We start from the raw sequence: 20,677 nt of genomic DNA, 5'->3' as shown, positions 1-20,677 counted from the left end.
TTTAAAATGCAAAATCAATATGTAGATCAATAAATTTCACTGAGATCATTTTGTAAGGCGATTCCCCTTGGCCTCTGAGAAAACACCTTAGTTTACAGTTGTTCTCGGCACATTGGAAAATCATGGAATAACCAAACAAAATAAAGAAGGTTACTTACGGAAAGCGTTTGTAAAATTTAGCAAATTTCAGCTCAAGTTAATTTATAGAACGATGGAGATTTAAAATATGAGATGCATTACAAGGTACAGAATTTGTGATCGAAATGTGTAAATTTGCCGAGACATAAATAACAAGAACAGGAATCATTGATTGCGAGAAAACCGTAGAAGATTCTAGGAAACTGATATCGGTAAGTATTTTACAGTTGTTGTTTTTTTTTTTTTTTAAAAAAGATCGACCTACATATATCGGGATCGACAATCAATTTAATAGAATGTTACTTCCGTTTTACAGATTGCAACCCGAATTATCTCGGAACTAAATCGACTCTGAAGTTAGAAGACGAAGGCGCAGAAATAATCATCATGAGCGAGGTAGGTCACCTTAAATAACATTGTTTTGTTTTGTTTGTATCGCTTTACTATTAGATTACAAATTATTTACTTCTTGCAAATTGCAGGGACCCAGATTAGATCCCTGCTACTTGATCAGCTGTTGATAATCATACAGTACATGTAAAGCAAGAGAAAAAAAATACGAATGAGTTCTCATCGATTTTTTTTTTCTCAATACGTTTAAAGAAAATTAATTATTTTTTTGTACATATTGATTAGCTTGTAACAATACAACCTACACACCAATTTCTGGTTTTTAAAAATATATATATTTTAGTCGATTAAATTAATGTTCACTTGCATGCATTTGATTAACTGGGTAATAGTAGTGTTTTATTCTTGAATTAGATGTCTGACCATGAAGAGTCTGTGCTGGACCATTTGATGAGTAACATGACAACATTTAAGAAACAAAGAACCCCAACTGCCAAAAAGATACATAAAATTTAGTGATGAGGATTTTTCTGATAATGAAGAGGAAGTATTCTCTTTTCTGATTTATCTGATGAAGAGGAATACATTTTGGATGATATCACTGAAGAAATTGCAATGTTACGGAGCATGATGATCAAGACTTCCAACTTCTTTCTTTGCTCTGTAACATCCGTATTTCAATAAGAGTATTCATGTTAGTGCTTGCTGTGATTTGCACCAATAATAGATGATGAATCCAACAACTTTTGAACATAATTTCAGATGTGATGCTAGCAGAACACATTTTATATACCATTTGACATATATGCATTTAACAGTTGTCCAAAAAAAAACAAAAAACTAAGGAACCTTTGTGACGGTGCTTACCACTTTCATTGTCATCGTTGTTTAGGGGCCAATAAAATGTTGATTGTGTCATCTGTCTAAAGGAATTTTGTCAAACACCATTCAAGAAACCAAAAACTTCTTTCTGGAAATACCTGTTATAAATCTACTCCACAATCCATTATTTTTCAAGATGGATTTTTTAAAGCAAAATGCAAGAGTGGTTTAACAGAAATATAGCTGGTGGAACTTATAAGGACATCTGTGATGGGACTGTAATTTCAGCTAGAAATTATCTTAGCTCAACAATGATGTTGGGAAGGACAAACACAAATGCTGAAATATTTATCTTAAAGTTTTCTAATCTATAAAGTATTTCACTGTAAATATTGCCAATGGATTTATTGTTAACAAAAGAAAAGTGAAATATAATGTTTTGCCTACATTGTACCTTTTCTATTTTTTTCTAAGACCAACATTACGCCTCACCAATTTTTCTAAGTCCAACATTACGCCTCACCAATTTTTCTAAGTCCAACATTACGCCTTACCAATTTTACTAAGTTCAGCATTACGCCTGATACAAGAATTACGCCTGGCCCAAGAGGCGGAAAATGACACGTATTCCGTGTGTGCAAAGAGCAGGAATACGTGTCCTGCTCATGTACGCCTGGTAAAGACACGTAATTCTGAATTCCGTCTAGAAACCAGCTGGTTTCCATGTCTCATCCAGCTGGTTTACGCCTCACTTGTTCGTACGGGCATTTAAAAAATGGATCCCCCAAGGGTGGGGTACATGTTATACAATATTACATGTAATTACATGTAAATACATGAAAGGTCAAATGTGATACATGCAGTTTAAAGCCATTCCAGTAATTCATGAAAAAAAATCAGAAGCCTAAGGTCCCAGCAATAAAGATTTCATCATGTTGAAATTCTGCATGTCTGTTTAGCAAGTCTAAGGGAAGTAACTCTAAGTACAAAAACTGGAAAGCAGCAGAAAATGAGTTACAGAGGGCCACCCTGATGAAAAAACGAGGCTGCAAGAAAGGGAAAATACAGACATTTGTGTAGCTACAACAAAGAAACAACTTAACTACAAATTCCTCACCCTGAAGTCCAAGGGAAGCAATCCAGAGGATCACATACAATACCAGACATGAGATGTCAAGACAGAAAAATGTGCTCCTTTCACATGACCACCAAAAAAAAGGCCCTTTTAAGGGTCAACAAAAGTATTCGAAAAGATACCGAAAGTGCAAACGTGTAAGAAACTAAATAAAAATCAACACCAGGTCACAGCCCCTACACTTCCATATATATACACATATAAAGCAATAACATAAAAATACATACATGTACATACATAATACGTACATATATTTATACATACATACAAACATTCATCATAAGAGCAATCTGATGCACTTTCTTAACTTACTTTCCTCCTCTGGCTATGTAAACTGCACAATCCTATACCAATCTCTACTTTCTTCTCTACCCCCCCCCCCCTCCCTTTTACAAAGGACACAATTCCCCTCAATCCCCACCCCCCAAAAACTAATGAAGTTTTGTGCTATTTTTTCTCTCGGTATGTCTTCAATACTCAAATAAATAGCTAAAAATAACTTTTCATGACTTTCAATTCACCTAACATTGCAAAAGTTGGGGTCTCTATAGGGAAAAGACCACTAATTATTTTCCCATAGAACTCTATACAAACCTTTTGCCCTCTCAGTACTCTACTAATTCAATTTCAGACAAATCCTTGGCACCATTTGAAACTTTATTCTAAGCGCTTATAAAAAAGCCCGAAAAAAATATAGGGTCCCATGGCGTTTATAGGTCAAAATTGCAGTTGTTTACAACTTATAGCGATCGGCAGTAAATGTCACTCTGCCAAAAATATCAACCCCCACTCCTACAATCTCCCCTGGTATTTCTATATTTTCTGTAATATTCCTACATTCCATCATTTATTTCAAACATTAATATTTTTACTTTAAAATGAAAATAATTACATACCCGAATTCAGCCAATCAGGTAACACACACTATTCAGTACTCTATACTACTTTCCATAACAAACAAAACCACGTGTACATCCGGGGATTTGGTGCTCTCATTCCTATACTTACATATTTACCTATCCCAGAATTAGTCAATTTTGTAATTTTCAAAGACCTTATACCTACCAATGTATATGTATGAAATTTGAGGCCTGTCACTTCAGTGTCCTGAAAACTGTGACCATCTAAATTAATGACACCTCCCTGCTGCAAGTAGTGTTCTAGGGAATGAATAACTTTCATTCCTGTGATCCGACCTGGATATAGTTGTGATTGTAATGAATAAAATATTTATACAATTGCATGATTTTGTTTTTTGATGTTAATAAAATGATATAAAGTCACATTTGTGTCAATTTTTTCATAAGGGTGGATTCTACCCAGAATTTAAAAAAAGCTGCAAAATTTGACAAATCATAGCTAATAAAGCAAAATTTAAAGTTTTTTAAAAAGACTGATTCAGAATTTTTTTGATGCTTATGAGAAGTAAATAATTTAAGACTCTGATATACTAATTGATTCTTATCTAACCCATCCTGCTGATTAAGTAAGTGCAGAAATGTTTCACCACCCCCCAGTGAAAGGCACTTAGAGAAATAGCAGGTGCCCCCTATTATATTTGTTTACAATTAATTTAAACAAGAGAAAGGCAATCCTTTTGATAAGAAATTAAAGTTCAGTCTCTGTAGTCTTAAACAGTACAATCCATAAGTTACATTATTGAAATTTATGCCTAGAAAAGGGGAATTCAGATCAATTTTAAAAAATCAAGAAATGCAATAAGTATTACTTCAAACACCAAAATGTACAACACAATAATAGGCTGGAAAGTGAAAAGATGAAAAATTTACCTGCAATGTACAGAAAAATGTCCAGCAAAATACATCAGGTGGATAGCGAGTCTTCATCTTCTTCTTTTATAGAGAAAATGCTCATGCGGATCAGGTACCGACCTCTCCCGGGGCCGAGGAAGCTGAAAGATGAAAGTCCTCTACAGTGCTTAAATGAAAATGAATCAGTAAAGTTGGTCAAATTAAGCACAAAGCAATAATGAAACAGCAATATTTTTCAAGTTTTCTGAAAAATTAACAATTTACATAAATGCTACATCAGTTGATTATTTAAAAAATGGATCCCCCAAGGGTGGGGTACATGTTATACAATATTACATGTAATTACATGTAAATACATGAAAGGTCAAATGTGATACATGCAGTTTAAAGCCATTCCAGTAATTCATGAAAAAAAATCAGAAGCCTAAGGTCCCAGCAATAAAGATTTCATCATGTTGAAATTCTGCATGTCTGTTTAGCAAGTCTAAGGGAAGTAACTCTAAGTACAAAAACTGGAAAGCAGCAGAAAATGAGTTACAGAGGGCCACCCTGATGAAAAAACGAGGCTGCAAGAAAGGGAAAATACAGACATTTGTGTAGCTACAACAAAGAAACAACTTAACTACAAATTCCTCACCCTGAAGTCCAAGGGAAGCAATCCAGAGGATCACATACAATACCAGACATGAGATGTCAAGACAGAAAAATGTGCTCCTTTCACATGACCACCAAAAAAAAGGCCCTTTTAAGGGTCAACAAAAGTATTCGAAAAGATACCGAAAGTGCAAACGTGTAAGAAACTAAATAAAAATCAACACCAGGTCACAGCCCCTACACTTCCATATATATACACATATAAAGCAATAACATAAAAATACATACATGTACATACATAATACGTACATATATTTATACATACATACAAACATTCATCATAAGAGCAATCTGATGCACTTTCTTAACTTACTTTCCTCCTCTGGCTATGTAAACTGCACAATCCTATACCAATCTCTACTTTCTTCTCTACCCCCCCCCCCCTCCCTTTTACAAAGGACACAATTCCCCTCAATCCCCACCCCCCAAAAACTAATGAAGTTTTGTGCTATTTTTTCTCTCGGTATGTCTTCAATACTCAAATAAATAGCTAAAAATAACTTTTCATGACTTTCAATTCACCTAACATTGCAAAAGTTGGGGTCTCTATAGGGAAAAGACCACTAATTATTTTCCCATAGAACTCTATACAAACCTTTTGCCCTCTCAGTACTCTACTAATTCAATTTCAGACAAATCCTTGGCACCATTTGAAACTTTATTCTAAGCGCTTATAAAAAAGCCCGAAAAAAATATAGGGTCCCATGGCGTTTATAGGTCAAAATTGCAGTTGTTTACAACTTATAGCGATCGGCAGTAAATGTCACTCTGCCAAAAATATCAACCCCCACTCCTACAATCTCCCCTGGTATTTCTATATTTTCTGTAATATTCCTACATTCCATCATTTATTTCAAACATTAATATTTTTACTTTAAAATGAAAATAATTACATACCCGAATTCAGCCAATCAGGTAACACACACTATTCAGTACTCTATACTACTTTCCATAACAAACAAAACCACGTGTACATCCGGGGATTTGGTGCTCTCATTCCTATACTTACATATTTACCTATCCCAGAATTAGTCAATTTTGTAATTTTCAAAGACCTTATACCTACCAATGTATATGTATGAAATTTGAGGCCTGTCACTTCAGTGTCCTGAAAACTGTGACCATCTAAATTAATGACACCTCCCTGCTGCAAGTAGTGTTCTAGGGAATGAATAACTTTCATTCCTGTGATCCGACCTGGATATAGTTGTGATTGTAATGAATAAAATATTTATACAATTGCATGATTTTGTTTTTTGATGTTAATAAAATGATATAAAGTCACATTTGTGTCAATTTTTTCATAAGGGTGGATTCTACCCAGAATTTAAAAAAAGCTGCAAAATTTGACAAATCATAGCTAATAAAGCAAAATTTAAAGTTTTTTAAAAAGACTGATTCAGAATTTTTTTGATGCTTATGAGAAGTAAATAATTTAAGACTCTGATATACTAATTGATTCTTATCTAACCCATCCTGCTGATTAAGTAAGTGCAGAAATGTTTCACCACCCCCCAGTGAAAGGCACTTAGAGAAATAGCAGGTGCCCCCTATTATATTTGTTTACAATTAATTTAAACAAGAGAAAGGCAATCCTTTTGATAAGAAATTAAAGTTCAGTCTCTGTAGTCTTAAACAGTACAATCCATAAGTTACATTATTGAAATTTATGCCTAGAAAAGGGGAATTCAGATCAATTTTAAAAAATCAAGAAATGCAATAAGTATTACTTCAAACACCAAAATGTACAACACAATAATAGGCTGGAAAGTGAAAAGATGAAAAATTTACCTGCAATGTACAGAAAAATGTCCAGCAAAATACATCAGGTGGATAGCGAGTCTTCATCTTCTTCTTTTATAGAGAAAATGCTCATGCGGATCAGGTACCGACCTCTCCCGGGGCCGAGGAAGCTGAAAGATGAAAGTCCTCTACAGTGCTTAAATGAAAATGAATCAGTAAAGTTGGTCAAATTAAGCACAAAGCAATAATGAAACAGCAATATTTTTCAAGTTTTCTGAAAAATTAACAATTTACATAAATGCTACATCAGTTGATTATTTAAAAAATGGATCCCCCAAGGGTGGGGTACATGTTATACAATATTACATGTAATTACATGTAAATACATGAAAGGTCAAATGTGATACATGCAGTTTAAAGCCATTCCAGTAATTCATGAAAAAAAATCAGAAGCCTAAGGTCCCAGCAATAAAGATTTCATCATGTTGAAATTCTGCATGTCTGTTTAGCAAGTCTAAGGGAAGTAACTCTAAGTACAAAAACTGGAAAGCAGCAGAAAATGAGTTACAGAGGGCCACCCTGATGAAAAAACGAGGCTGCAAGAAAGGGAAAATACAGACATTTGTGTAGCTACAACAAAGAAACAACTTAACTACAAATTCCTCACCCTGAAGTCCAAGGGAAGCAATCCAGAGGATCACATACAATACCAGACATGAGATGTCAAGACAGAAAAATGTGCTCCTTTCACATGACCACCAAAAAAAAGGCCCTTTTAAGGGTCAACAAAAGTATTCGAAAAGATACCGAAAGTGCAAACGTGTAAGAAACTAAATAAAAATCAACACCAGGTCACAGCCCCTACACTTCCATATATATACACATATAAAGCAATAACATAAAAATACATACATGTACATACATAATACGTACATATATTTATACATACATACAAACATTCATCATAAGAGCAATCTGATGCACTTTCTTAACTTACTTTCCTCCTCTGGCTATGTAAACTGCACAATCCTATACCAATCTCTACTTTCTTCTCTACCCCCCCCCCCCTCCCTTTTACAAAGGACACAATTCCCCTCAATCCCCACCCCCCAAAAACTAATGAAGTTTTGTGCTATTTTTTCTCTCGGTATGTCTTCAATACTCAAATAAATAGCTAAAAATAACTTTTCATGACTTTCAATTCACCTAACATTGCAAAAGTTGGGGTCTCTATAGGGAAAAGACCACTAATTATTTTCCCATAGAACTCTATACAAACCTTTTGCCCTCTCAGTACTCTACTAATTCAATTTCAGACAAATCCTTGGCACCATTTGAAACTTTATTCTAAGCGCTTATAAAAAAGCCCGAAAAAAATATAGGGTCCCATGGCGTTTATAGGTCAAAATTGCAGTTGTTTACAACTTATAGCGATCGGCAGTAAATGTCACTCTGCCAAAAATATCAACCCCCACTCCTACAATCTCCCCTGGTATTTCTATATTTTCTGTAATATTCCTACATTCCATCATTTATTTCAAACATTAATATTTTTACTTTAAAATGAAAATAATTACATACCCGAATTCAGCCAATCAGGTAACACACACTATTCAGTACTCTATACTACTTTCCATAACAAACAAAACCACGTGTACATCCGGGGATTTGGTGCTCTCATTCCTATACTTACATATTTACCTATCCCAGAATTAGTCAATTTTGTAATTTTCAAAGACCTTATACCTACCAATGTATATGTATGAAATTTGAGGCCTGTCACTTCAGTGTCCTGAAAACTGTGACCATCTAAATTAATGACACCTCCCTGCTGCAAGTAGTGTTCTAGGGAATGAATAACTTTCATTCCTGTGATCCGACCTGGATATAGTTGTGATTGTAATGAATAAAATATTTATACAATTGCATGATTTTGTTTTTTGATGTTAATAAAATGATATAAAGTCACATTTGTGTCAATTTTTTCATAAGGGTGGATTCTACCCAGAATTTAAAAAAAGCTGCAAAATTTGACAAATCATAGCTAATAAAGCAAAATTTAAAGTTTTTTAAAAAGACTGATTCAGAATTTTTTTGATGCTTATGAGAAGTAAATAATTTAAGACTCTGATATACTAATTGATTCTTATCTAACCCATCCTGCTGATTAAGTAAGTGCAGAAATGTTTCACCACCCCCCAGTGAAAGGCACTTAGAGAAATAGCAGGTGCCCCCTATTATATTTGTTTACAATTAATTTAAACAAGAGAAAGGCAATCCTTTTGATAAGAAATTAAAGTTCAGTCTCTGTAGTCTTAAACAGTACAATCCATAAGTTACATTATTGAAATTTATGCCTAGAAAAGGGGAATTCAGATCAATTTTAAAAAATCAAGAAATGCAATAAGTATTACTTCAAACACCAAAATGTACAACACAATAATAGGCTGGAAAGTGAAAAGATGAAAAATTTACCTGCAATGTACAGAAAAATGTCCAGCAAAATACATCAGGTGGATAGCGAGTCTTCATCTTCTTCTTTTATAGAGAAAATGCTCATGCGGATCAGGTACCGACCTCTCCCGGGGCCGAGGAAGCTGAAAGATGAAAGTCCTCTACAGTGCTTAAATGAAAATGAATCAGTAAAGTTGGTCAAATTAAGCACAAAGCAATAATGAAACAGCAATATTTTTCAAGTTTTCTGAAAAATTAACAATTTACATAAATGCTACATCAGTTGATTATTTAAAAAATGGATCCCCCAAGGGTGGGGTACATGTTATACAATATTACATGTAATTACATGTAAATACATGAAAGGTCAAATGTGATACATGCAGTTTAAAGCCATTCCAGTAATTCATGAAAAAAAATCAGAAGCCTAAGGTCCCAGCAATAAAGATTTCATCATGTTGAAATTCTGCATGTCTGTTTAGCAAGTCTAAGGGAAGTAACTCTAAGTACAAAAACTGGAAAGCAGCAGAAAATGAGTTACAGAGGGCCACCCTGATGAAAAAACGAGGCTGCAAGAAAGGGAAAATACAGACATTTGTGTAGCTACAACAAAGAAACAACTTAACTACAAATTCCTCACCCTGAAGTCCAAGGGAAGCAATCCAGAGGATCACATACAATACCAGACATGAGATGTCAAGACAGAAAAATGTGCTCCTTTCACATGACCACCAAAAAAAAGGCCCTTTTAAGGGTCAACAAAAGTATTCGAAAAGATACCGAAAGTGCAAACGTGTAAGAAACTAAATAAAAATCAACACCAGGTCACAGCCCCTACACTTCCATATATATACACATATAAAGCAATAACATAAAAATACATACATGTACATACATAATACGTACATATATTTATACATACATACAAACATTCATCATAAGAGCAATCTGATGCACTTTCTTAACTTACTTTCCTCCTCTGGCTATGTAAACTGCACAATCCTATACCAATCTCTACTTTCTTCTCTACCCCCCCCCCCCTCCCTTTTACAAAGGACACAATTCCCCTCAATCCCCACCCCCCAAAAACTAATGAAGTTTTGTGCTATTTTTTCTCTCGGTATGTCTTCAATACTCAAATAAATAGCTAAAAATAACTTTTCATGACTTTCAATTCACCTAACATTGCAAAAGTTGGGGTCTCTATAGGGAAAAGACCACTAATTATTTTCCCATAGAACTCTATACAAACCTTTTGCCCTCTCAGTACTCTACTAATTCAATTTCAGACAAATCCTTGGCACCATTTGAAACTTTATTCTAAGCGCTTATAAAAAAGCCCGAAAAAAATATAGGGTCCCATGGCGTTTATAGGTCAAAATTGCAGTTGTTTACAACTTATAGCGATCGGCAGTAAATGTCACTCTGCCAAAAATATCAACCCCCACTCCTACAATCTCCCCTGGTATTTCTATATTTTCTGTAATATTCCTACATTCCATCATTTATTTCAAACATTAATATTTTTACTTTAAAATGAAAATAATTACATACCCGAATTCAGCCAATCAGGTAACACACACTATTCAGTACTCTATACTACTTTCCATAACAAACAAAACCACGTGTACATCCGGGGATTTGGTGCTCTCATTCCTATACTTACATATTTACCTATCCCAGAATTAGTCAATTTTGTAATTTTCAAAGACCTTATACCTACCAATGTATATGTATGAAATTTGAGGCCTGTCACTTCAGTGTCCTGAAAACTGTGACCATCTAAATTAATGACACCTCCCTGCTGCAAGTAGTGTTCTAGGGAATGAATAACTTTCATTCCTGTGATCCGACCTGGATATAGTTGTGATTGTAATGAATAAAATATTTATACAATTGCATGATTTTGTTTTTTGATGTTAATAAAATGATATAAAGTCACATTTGTGTCAATTTTTTCATAAGGGTGGATTCTACCCAGAATTTAAAAAAAGCTGCAAAATTTGACAAATCATAGCTAATAAAGCAAAATTTAAAGTTTTTTAAAAAGACTGATTCAGAATTTTTTTGATGCTTATGAGAAGTAAATAATTTAAGACTCTGATATACTAATTGATTCTTATCTAACCCATCCTGCTGATTAAGTAAGTGCAGAAATGTTTCACCACCCCCCAGTGAAAGGCACTTAGAGAAATAGCAGGTGCCCCCTATTATATTTGTTTACAATTAATTTAAACAAGAGAAAGGCAATCCTTTTGATAAGAAATTAAAGTTCAGTCTCTGTAGTCTTAAACAGTACAATCCATAAGTTACATTATTGAAATTTATGCCTAGAAAAGGGGAATTCAGATCAATTTTAAAAAATCAAGAAATGCAATAAGTATTACTTCAAACACCAAAATGTACAACACAATAATAGGCTGGAAAGTGAAAAGATGAAAAATTTACCTGCAATGTACAGAAAAATGTCCAGCAAAATACATCAGGTGGATAGCGAGTCTTCATCTTCTTCTTTTATAGAGAAAATGCTCATGCGGATCAGGTACCGACCTCTCCCGGGGCCGAGGAAGCTGAAAGATGAAAGTCCTCTACAGTGCTTAAATGAAAATGAATCAGTAAAGTTGGTCAAATTAAGCACAAAGCAATAATGAAACAGCAATATTTTTCAAGTTTTCTGAAAAATTAACAATTTACATAAATGCTACATCAGTTGATTATTTAAAAAATGGATCCCCCAAGGGTGGGGTACATGTTATACAATATTACATGTAATTACATGTAAATACATGAAAGGTCAAATGTGATACATGCAGTTTAAAGCCATTCCAGTAATTCATGAAAAAAAATCAGAAGCCTAAGGTCCCAGCAATAAAGATTTCATCATGTTGAAATTCTGCATGTCTGTTTAGCAAGTCTAAGGGAAGTAACTCTAAGTACAAAAACTGGAAAGCAGCAGAAAATGAGTTACAGAGGGCCACCCTGATGAAAAAACGAGGCTGCAAGAAAGGGAAAATACAGACATTTGTGTAGCTACAACAAAGAAACAACTTAACTACAAATTCCTCACCCTGAAGTCCAAGGGAAGCAATCCAGAGGATCACATACAATACCAGACATGAGATGTCAAGACAGAAAAATGTGCTCCTTTCACATGACCACCAAAAAAAAGGCCCTTTTAAGGGTCAACAAAAGTATTCGAAAAGATACCGAAAGTGCAAACGTGTAAGAAACTAAATAAAAATCAACACCAGGTCACAGCCCCTACACTTCCATATATATACACATATAAAGCAATAACATAAAAATACATACATGTACATACATAATACGTACATATATTTATACATACATACAAACATTCATCATAAGAGCAATCTGATGCACTTTCTTAACTTACTTTCCTCCTCTGGCTATGTAAACTGCACAATCCTATACCAATCTCTACTTTCTTCTCTACCCCCCCCCCCCTCCCTTTTACAAAGGACACAATTCCCCTCAATCCCCACCCCCCAAAAACTAATGAAGTTTTGTGCTATTTTTTCTCTCGGTATGTCTTCAATACTCAAATAAATAGCTAAAAATAACTTTTCATGACTTTCAATTCACCTAACATTGCAAAAGTTGGGGTCTCTATAGGGAAAAGACCACTAATTATTTTCCCATAGAACTCTATACAAACCTTTTGCCCTCTCAGTACTCTACTAATTCAATTTCAGACAAATCCTTGGCACCATTTGAAACTTTATTCTAAGCGCTTATAAAAAAGCCCGAAAAAAATATAGGGTCCCATGGCGTTTATAGGTCAAAATTGCAGTTGTTTACAACTTATAGCGATCGGCAGTAAATGTCACTCTGCCAAAAATATCAACCCCCACTCCTACAATCTCCCCTGGTATTTCTATATTTTCTGTAATATTCCTACATTCCATCATTTATTTCAAACATTAATATTTTTACTTTAAAATGAAAATAATTACATACCCGAATTCAGCCAATCAGGTAACACACACTATTCAGTACTCTATACTACTTTCCATAACAAACAAAACCACGTGTACATCCGGGGATTTGGTGCTCTCATTCCTATACTTACATATTTACCTATCCCAGAATTAGTCAATTTTGTAATTTTCAAAGACCTTATACCTACCAATGTATATGTATGAAATTTGAGGCCTGTCACTTCAGTGTCCTGAAAACTGTGACCATCTAAATTAATGACACCTCCCTGCTGCAAGTAGTGTTCTAGGGAATGAATAACTTTCATTCCTGTGATCCGACCTGGATATAGTTGTGATTGTAATGAATAAAATATTTATACAATTGCATGATTTTGTTTTTTGATGTTAATAAAATGATATAAAGTCACATTTGTGTCAATTTTTTCATAAGGGTGGATTCTACCCAGAATTTAAAAAAAGCTGCAAAATTTGACAAATCATAGCTAATAAAGCAAAATTTAAAGTTTTTTAAAAAGACTGATTCAGAATTTTTTTGATGCTTATGAGAAGTAAATAATTTAAGACTCTGATATACTAATTGATTCTTATCTAACCCATCCTGCTGATTAAGTAAGTGCAGAAATGTTTCACCACCCCCCAGTGAAAGGCACTTAGAGAAATAGCAGGTGCCCCCTATTATATTTGTTTACAATTAATTTAAACAAGAGAAAGGCAATCCTTTTGATAAGAAATTAAAGTTCAGTCTCTGTAGTCTTAAACAGTACAATCCATAAGTTACATTATTGAAATTTATGCCTAGAAAAGGGGAATTCAGATCAATTTTAAAAAATCAAGAAATGCAATAAGTATTACTTCAAACACCAAAATGTACAACACAATAATAGGCTGGAAAGTGAAAAGATGAAAAATTTACCTGCAATGTACAGAAAAATGTCCAGCAAAATACATCAGGTGGATAGCGAGTCTTCATCTTCTTCTTTTATAGAGAAAATGCTCATGCGGATCAGGTACCGACCTCTCCCGGGGCCGAGGAAGCTGAAAGATGAAAGTCCTCTACAGTGCTTAAATGAAAATGAATCAGTAAAGTTGGTCAAATTAAGCACAAAGCAATAATGAAACAGCAATATTTTTCAAGTTTTCTGAAAAATTAACAATTTACATAAATGCTACATCAGTTGATTATTTAAAAAATGGATCCCCCAAGGGTGGGGTACATGTTATACAATATTACATGTAATTACATGTAAATACATGAAAGGTCAAATGTGATACATGCAGTTTAAAGCCATTCCAGTAATTCATGAAAAAAAATCAGAAGCCTAAGGTCCCAGCAATAAAGATTTCATCATGTTGAAATTCTGCATGTCTGTTTAGCAAGTCTAAGGGAAGTAACTCTAAGTACAAAAACTGGAAAGCAGCAGAAAATGAGTTACAGAGGGCCACCCTGATGAAAAAACGAGGCTGCAAGAAAGGGAAAATACAGACATTTGTGTAGCTACAACAAAGAAACAACTTAACTACAAATTCCTCACCCTGAAGTCCAAGGGAAGCAATCCAGAGGATCACATACAATACCAGACATGAGATGTCAAGACAGAAAAATGTGCTCCTTTCACATGACCACCAAAAAAAAGGCCCTTTTAAGGGTCAACAAAAGTATTCGAAAAGATACCGAAAGTGCAAACGTGTAAGAAACTAAATAAAAATCAACACCAGGTCACAGCCCCTACACTTCCATATATATACACATATAAAGCAATAACATAAAAATACATACATGTACATACATAATACGTACATATATTTATACATACATACAAACATTCATCATAAGAGCAATCTGATGCACTTTCTTAACTTACTTTCCTCCTCTGGCTATGTAAACTGCACAATCCTATACCAATCTCTACTTTCTTCTCTACCCCCCCCCCCCTCCCTTTTACAAAGGACACAATTCCCCTCAATCCCCACCCCCCAAAAACTAATGAAGTTTTGTGCTATTTTTTCTCTCGGTATGTCTTCAATACTCAAATAAATAGCTAAAAATAACTTTTCATGACTTTCAATTCACCTAACATTGCAAAAGTTGGGGTCTCTATAGGGAAAAGACCACTAATTATTTTCCCATAGAACTCTATACAAACCTTTTGCCCTCTCAGTACTCTACTAATTCAATTTCAGACAAATCCTTGGCACCATTTGAAACTTTATTCTAAGCGCTTATAAAAAAGCCCGAAAAAAATATAGGGTCCCATGGCGTTTATAGGTCAAAATTGCAGTTGTTTACAACTTATAGCGATCGGCAGTAAATGTCACTCTGCCAAAAATATCAACCCCCACTCCTACAATCTCCCCTGGTATTTCTATATTTTCTGTAATATTCCTACATTCCATCATTTATTTCAAACATTAATATTTTTACTTTAAAATGAAAATAATTACATACCCGAATTCAGCCAATCAGGTAACACACACTATTCAGTACTCTATACTACTTTCCATAACAAACAAAACCACGTGTACATCCGGGGATTTGGTGCTCTCATTCCTATACTTACATATTTACCTATCCCAGAATTAGTCAATTTTGTAATTTTCAAAGACCTTATACCTACCAATGTATATGTATGAAATTTGAGGCCTGTCACTTCAGTGTCCTGAAAACTGTGACCATCTAAATTAATGACACCTCCCTGCTGCAAGTAGTGTTCTAGGGAATGAATAACTTTCATTCCTGTGATCCGACCTGGATATAGTTGTGATTGTAATGAATAAAATATTTATACAATTGCATGATTTTGTTTTTTGATGTTAATAAAATGATATAAAGTCACATTTGTGTCAATTTTTTCATAAGGGTGGATTCTACCCAGAATTTAAAAAAAGCTGCAAAATTTGACAAATCATAGCTAATAAAGCAAAATTTAAAGTTTTTTAAAAAGACTGATTCAGAATTTTTTTGATGCTTATGAGAAGTAAATAATTTAAGACTCTGATATACTAATTGATTCTTATCTAACCCATCCTGCTGATTAAGTAAGTGCAGAAATGTTTCACCACCCCCCAGTGAAAGGCACTTAGAGAAATAGCAGGTGCCCCCTATTATATTTGTTTACAATTAATTTAAACAAGAGAAAGGCAATCCTTTTGATAAGAAATTAAAGTTCAGTCTCTGTAGTCTTAAACAGTACAATCCATAAGTTACATTATTGAAATTTATGCCTAGAAAAGGGGAATTCAGATCAATTTTAAAAAATCAAGAAATGCAATAAGTATTACTTCAAACACCAAAATGTACAACACAATAATAGGCTGGAAAGTGAAAAGATGAAAAATTTACCTGCAATGTACAGAAAAATGTCCAGCAAAATACATCAGGTGGATAGCGAGTCTTCATCTTCTTCTTTTATAGAGAAAATGCTCATGCGGATCAGGTACCGACCTCTCCCGGGGCCGAGGAAGCTGAAAGATGAAAGTCCTCTACAGTGCTTAAATGAAAATGAATCAGTAAAGTTGGTCAAATTAAGCACAAAGCAATAATGAAACAGCAATATTTTTCAAGTTTTCTGAAAAATTAACAATTTACATAAATGCTACATCAGTTGATTATTTAAAAAATGGATCCCCCAAGGGTGGGGTACATGTTATACAATATTACATGTAATTACATGTAAATACATGAAAGGTCAAATGTGATACATGCAGTTTAAAGCCATTCCAGTAATTCATGAAAAAAAATCAGAAGCCTAAGGTCCCAGCAATAAAGATTTCATCATGTTGAAATTCTGCATGTCTGTTTAGCAAGTCTAAGGGAAGTAACTCTAAGTACAAAAACTGGAAAGCAGCAGAAAATGAGTTACAGAGGGCCACCCTGATGAAAAAACGAGGCTGCAAGAAAGGGAAAATACAGACATTTGTGTAGCTACAACAAAGAAACAACTTAACTACAAATTCCTCACCCTGAAGTCCAAGGGAAGCAATCCAGAGGATCACATACAATACCAGACATGAGATGTCAAGACAGAAAAATGTGCTCCTTTCACATGACCACCAAAAAAAAGGCCCTTTTAAGGGTCAACAAAAGTATTCGAAAAGATACCGAAAGTGCAAACGTGTAAGAAACTAAATAAAAATCAACACCAGGTCACAGCCCCTACACTTCCATATATATACACATATAAAGCAATAACATAAAAATACATACATGTACATACATAATACGTACATATATTTATACATACATACAAACATTCATCATAAGAGCAATCTGATGCACTTTCTTAACTTACTTTCCTCCTCTGGCTATGTAAACTGCACAATCCTATACCAATCTCTACTTTCTTCTCTACCCCCCCCCCCTCCCTTTTACAAAGGACACAATTCCCCTCAATCCCCACCCCCCAAAAACTAATGAAGTTTTGTGCTATTTTTTCTCTCGGTATGTCTTCAATACTCAAATAAATAGCTAAAAATAACTTTTCATGACTTTCAATTCACCTAACATTGCAAAAGTTGGGGTCTCTATAGGGAAAAGACCACTAATTATTTTCCCATAGAACTCTATACAAACCTTTTGCCCTCTCAGTACTCTACTAATTCAATTTCAGACAAATCCTTGGCACCATTTGAAACTTTATTCTAAGCGCTTATAAAAAAGCCCGAAAAAAATATAGGGTCCCATGGCGTTTATAGGTCAAAATTGCAGTTGTTTACAACTTATAGCGATCGGCAGTAAATGTCACTCTGCCAAAAATATCAACCCCCACTCCTACAATCTCCCCTGGTATTTCTATATTTTCTGTAATATTCCTACATTCCATCATTTATTTCAAACATTAATATTTTTACTTTAAAATGAAAATAATTACATACCCGAATTCAGCCAATCAGGTAACACACACTATTCAGTACTCTATACTACTTTCCATAACAAACAAAACCACGTGTACATCCGGGGATTTGGTGCTCTCATTCCAAGAACTGGAAGCACTCCCCGGAAGTTCTCCGTCAACCAAACGCTCGGCTGTCTACGTAAACTCCGACCAGCACTCGTCGGAGTTTACGGAGACAGTCGAGTGTCTGGTTGAACATCAGTAAACTTCTTTGGGACATACTCACATACAGGGCAAGCAATTTAATTTTCAAAATTCTATCATACGTTTGGTACATGTATACGGGTATATAGCAAGTAATTTCTGTATGTAAAATATTTAAAAAGAATTTCAATTTTTGGCTTAACTCTAAGTCTTGAGCATTTTGATGTATTCAAGTTATTATCATGATTATTGACGAAAATTCAGGCAATACACGATATGGGCTTTACTGCAAATTAAAAAGGATTGTTAATACATATCAAGTAATTAGCTCATGCTGTGTTATTATGTTCACCTTAACTACATGCTATATATATGTTTGGTTTTTTTTTTTTAATTTGTGGAATAAATTATTTGTTGCATGTTATTCCATTACTATGTTTTGTTTTTTTTCCAAATATATGAAATTTTATTAGGCCAACTTTAAAATAATGTTTGCTTGCCCTCTCCCGACTCAGGATGAGAAAATGAAGTCGGTAGGTAGGTGAGATTTTTTTCCAAGGAAAATTTAAAAAAACAATGTTGAAAATTCAATGTCTATTTTCTGGAATGCATTAAAAAAAAGAATTGCTTCCTGGAGGTTAAAAAGTTTTGAGTCGGGTCATTTTTAACCCGTCAGTCCGGAGAGGGCAACAAAACAATTTTTTAAAGATGGCCTTATCGAAATCCTTAGACAATATGCTATACATTACTCAGTATTATTTTACTCTGTGATGGACATGATACAAAAACTACATGTACATGTATGGGTTAGCAAAGAATCCGTATCTCTTTCAAACAATGAAAAGTTTAACCCTGAGTCCTTCCATTTCACCCTAGCTGGAACACTGGTTTAACGTCGCCGCACTTAGACCAAAAGCATATGCATGTATTGCAAAATAATGACAAAAATAGAAATAATCAGTAAAATTACTTATTAAGGAAAAATGTCATACATGTACATGTACATATTCATTTTAAGCATAGGCACTCCCCAGCTTAATTGATCAAAAAAATATATATCTACTATACCATAAACATAACCTTGTTTTGTTTAAAGTATAGTAGATATATATTTTTTAAAGCTATATTATGACGTATATCTGAGCTAAAAAATAAAAATACGAGATTGAGTGTAGGTGAACATGATATTTGCTATTGACGTTCAAATTAAAATTTTCACCGATTTTGAACTTGAATAACCCCACGTTTCTATAGTTAAATTGACTTTAAACTGTGTCTGATATTTAGATGCGGAGTCGGTAGATAAATCGGTTATTGGTTTAAATTTCTAATATCTTTGAAACGCGATTGATTTAAATTGTGTAATTTACAGAAAAGTCCTATCTTTACATGCTTTATATAATGTAATAAAAGAAACAAAAACATCTTTTTTTAATTTTAGTTAGTCTGAACTTATCAAAAATACGCCATATATGACTTTAACAATTAAGCTGGGGAGTGCCTATGATTTTAAGTCAAAGTCGAGCTTCCATACTATGTTTGATTATACGGAAAAATTACCGTTTACCGAATCTGTTCTGTAACAACGTGTACTTCATTTCATCCGGTGTTTTGCAGAACGAGGAGGCAAATCCCCAAGTTATTGAAAAAGCACGTTGGAAATTTATCAAATGTTGTATTTGGACCACCTGTCAAACATCTCCATACAACAGAAGAATCTTTGGAATGCTCAGCGCCCCAGACGCAGCGCTTTTATACTTGTATGCTTTTATTTTTGTATGTGAGTATTTTTAATAATGCAACGGTGAATTTGTCGAGAAGTAACTTTATAAAGTTACATGATTGTGTATACATGTATATAGCGTAATTAAGATATTGCGCTGGACCTGTTGAAATGCCTTCTTATTATCATCAAAAACTCCCTAAGATAAAAATAGCTTTATGATTTTAATTGATTTTATAAGTGTTAAAAAGTAATTAATGCACATCCACAGGTCTCAGAAAAGGACTATTCTTGTTCTTGAGGATAAATAACACAAACCAAAAATTTGATGCATGGATTGGTATATATTTTTGGGCTGATTTTGAATAGAAAAGACTTAAATATGAATTCCTAAAATATAAGAGATTGTAAATTGTAAGTTTTTCTTGGTTATCAATTATGCAAATTTGTGTCATTTTCTGCATAAATCTATACATCATATAACTGATATCTGAAAAAAATATATATATATTTGTGTTATTTATCCTGAAGTTTTATTCGTATTACTTATCATATTTGCATTTGTCAATTCATACCTGCACGTACCTTTCATTAAACCTAATACATATCACAATGTCTATAAGCCTGTTTTGTTACCAAAGGTCAAAGCTGCACATTCATGATCATATTGGCTAATTTAGCAGCTATGTTGGTAGATATCTAGCTCTATATTGATCAGACAGCATGAGCCGCTAGGTGTTAGAAATTAATTTGCATGCAAATATTTCTTAATAATAGTATTTTTTTTTCATTAAAATAAGCTGAGATGAAGAAAACAACACCCTATTTCTTGTATGTTGTATGATGCAAAGTGGTAACTTGGGAGGCCATCTTGGATTTGGTACTTA

The 20,677-nt window shown here is 33.9% G+C and overlaps 1 protein-coding gene and 1 long non-coding RNA gene across 3 annotated transcripts in view; both read left to right on the top strand.

The window, feature by feature from the left end:
- LOC133188771 (uncharacterized) overlaps window positions 1-20,677 on the top strand; it is a 155,099-nt gene that overhangs the window by 79,173 nt on the left and 55,249 nt on the right. The window lies entirely within an intron of this gene.
- Window positions 103-1,759, top strand: LOC133188858 (uncharacterized). Of its 2 annotated transcripts, XR_009721328.1 has the most exons (3): window positions 103-350; window positions 455-534; window positions 904-1,759. It is a non-coding gene; the product is annotated as an uncharacterized LOC133188858 (long non-coding RNA). The 2 variants fall into 2 exon arrangements; XR_009721329.1 differs by lacking the exon at window positions 103-350 and having other exon boundaries at window positions 442-534.

The sequence above is a fragment of the Saccostrea echinata genome, unplaced genomic scaffold (genome assembly GCF_033153115.1).
Source record: "Saccostrea echinata isolate AGI-Se365-2 ecotype Australia unplaced genomic scaffold, CSIRO_AGI_Sech_v1 ptg000016l, whole genome shotgun sequence".
Taxonomy (NCBI): domain Eukaryota; kingdom Metazoa; phylum Mollusca; class Bivalvia; order Ostreida; family Ostreidae; genus Saccostrea; species Saccostrea echinata.
The sequence above is the reverse complement of the archived record's forward strand: the minus strand, read 5'-3'. Positions and strand labels throughout refer to the sequence as shown.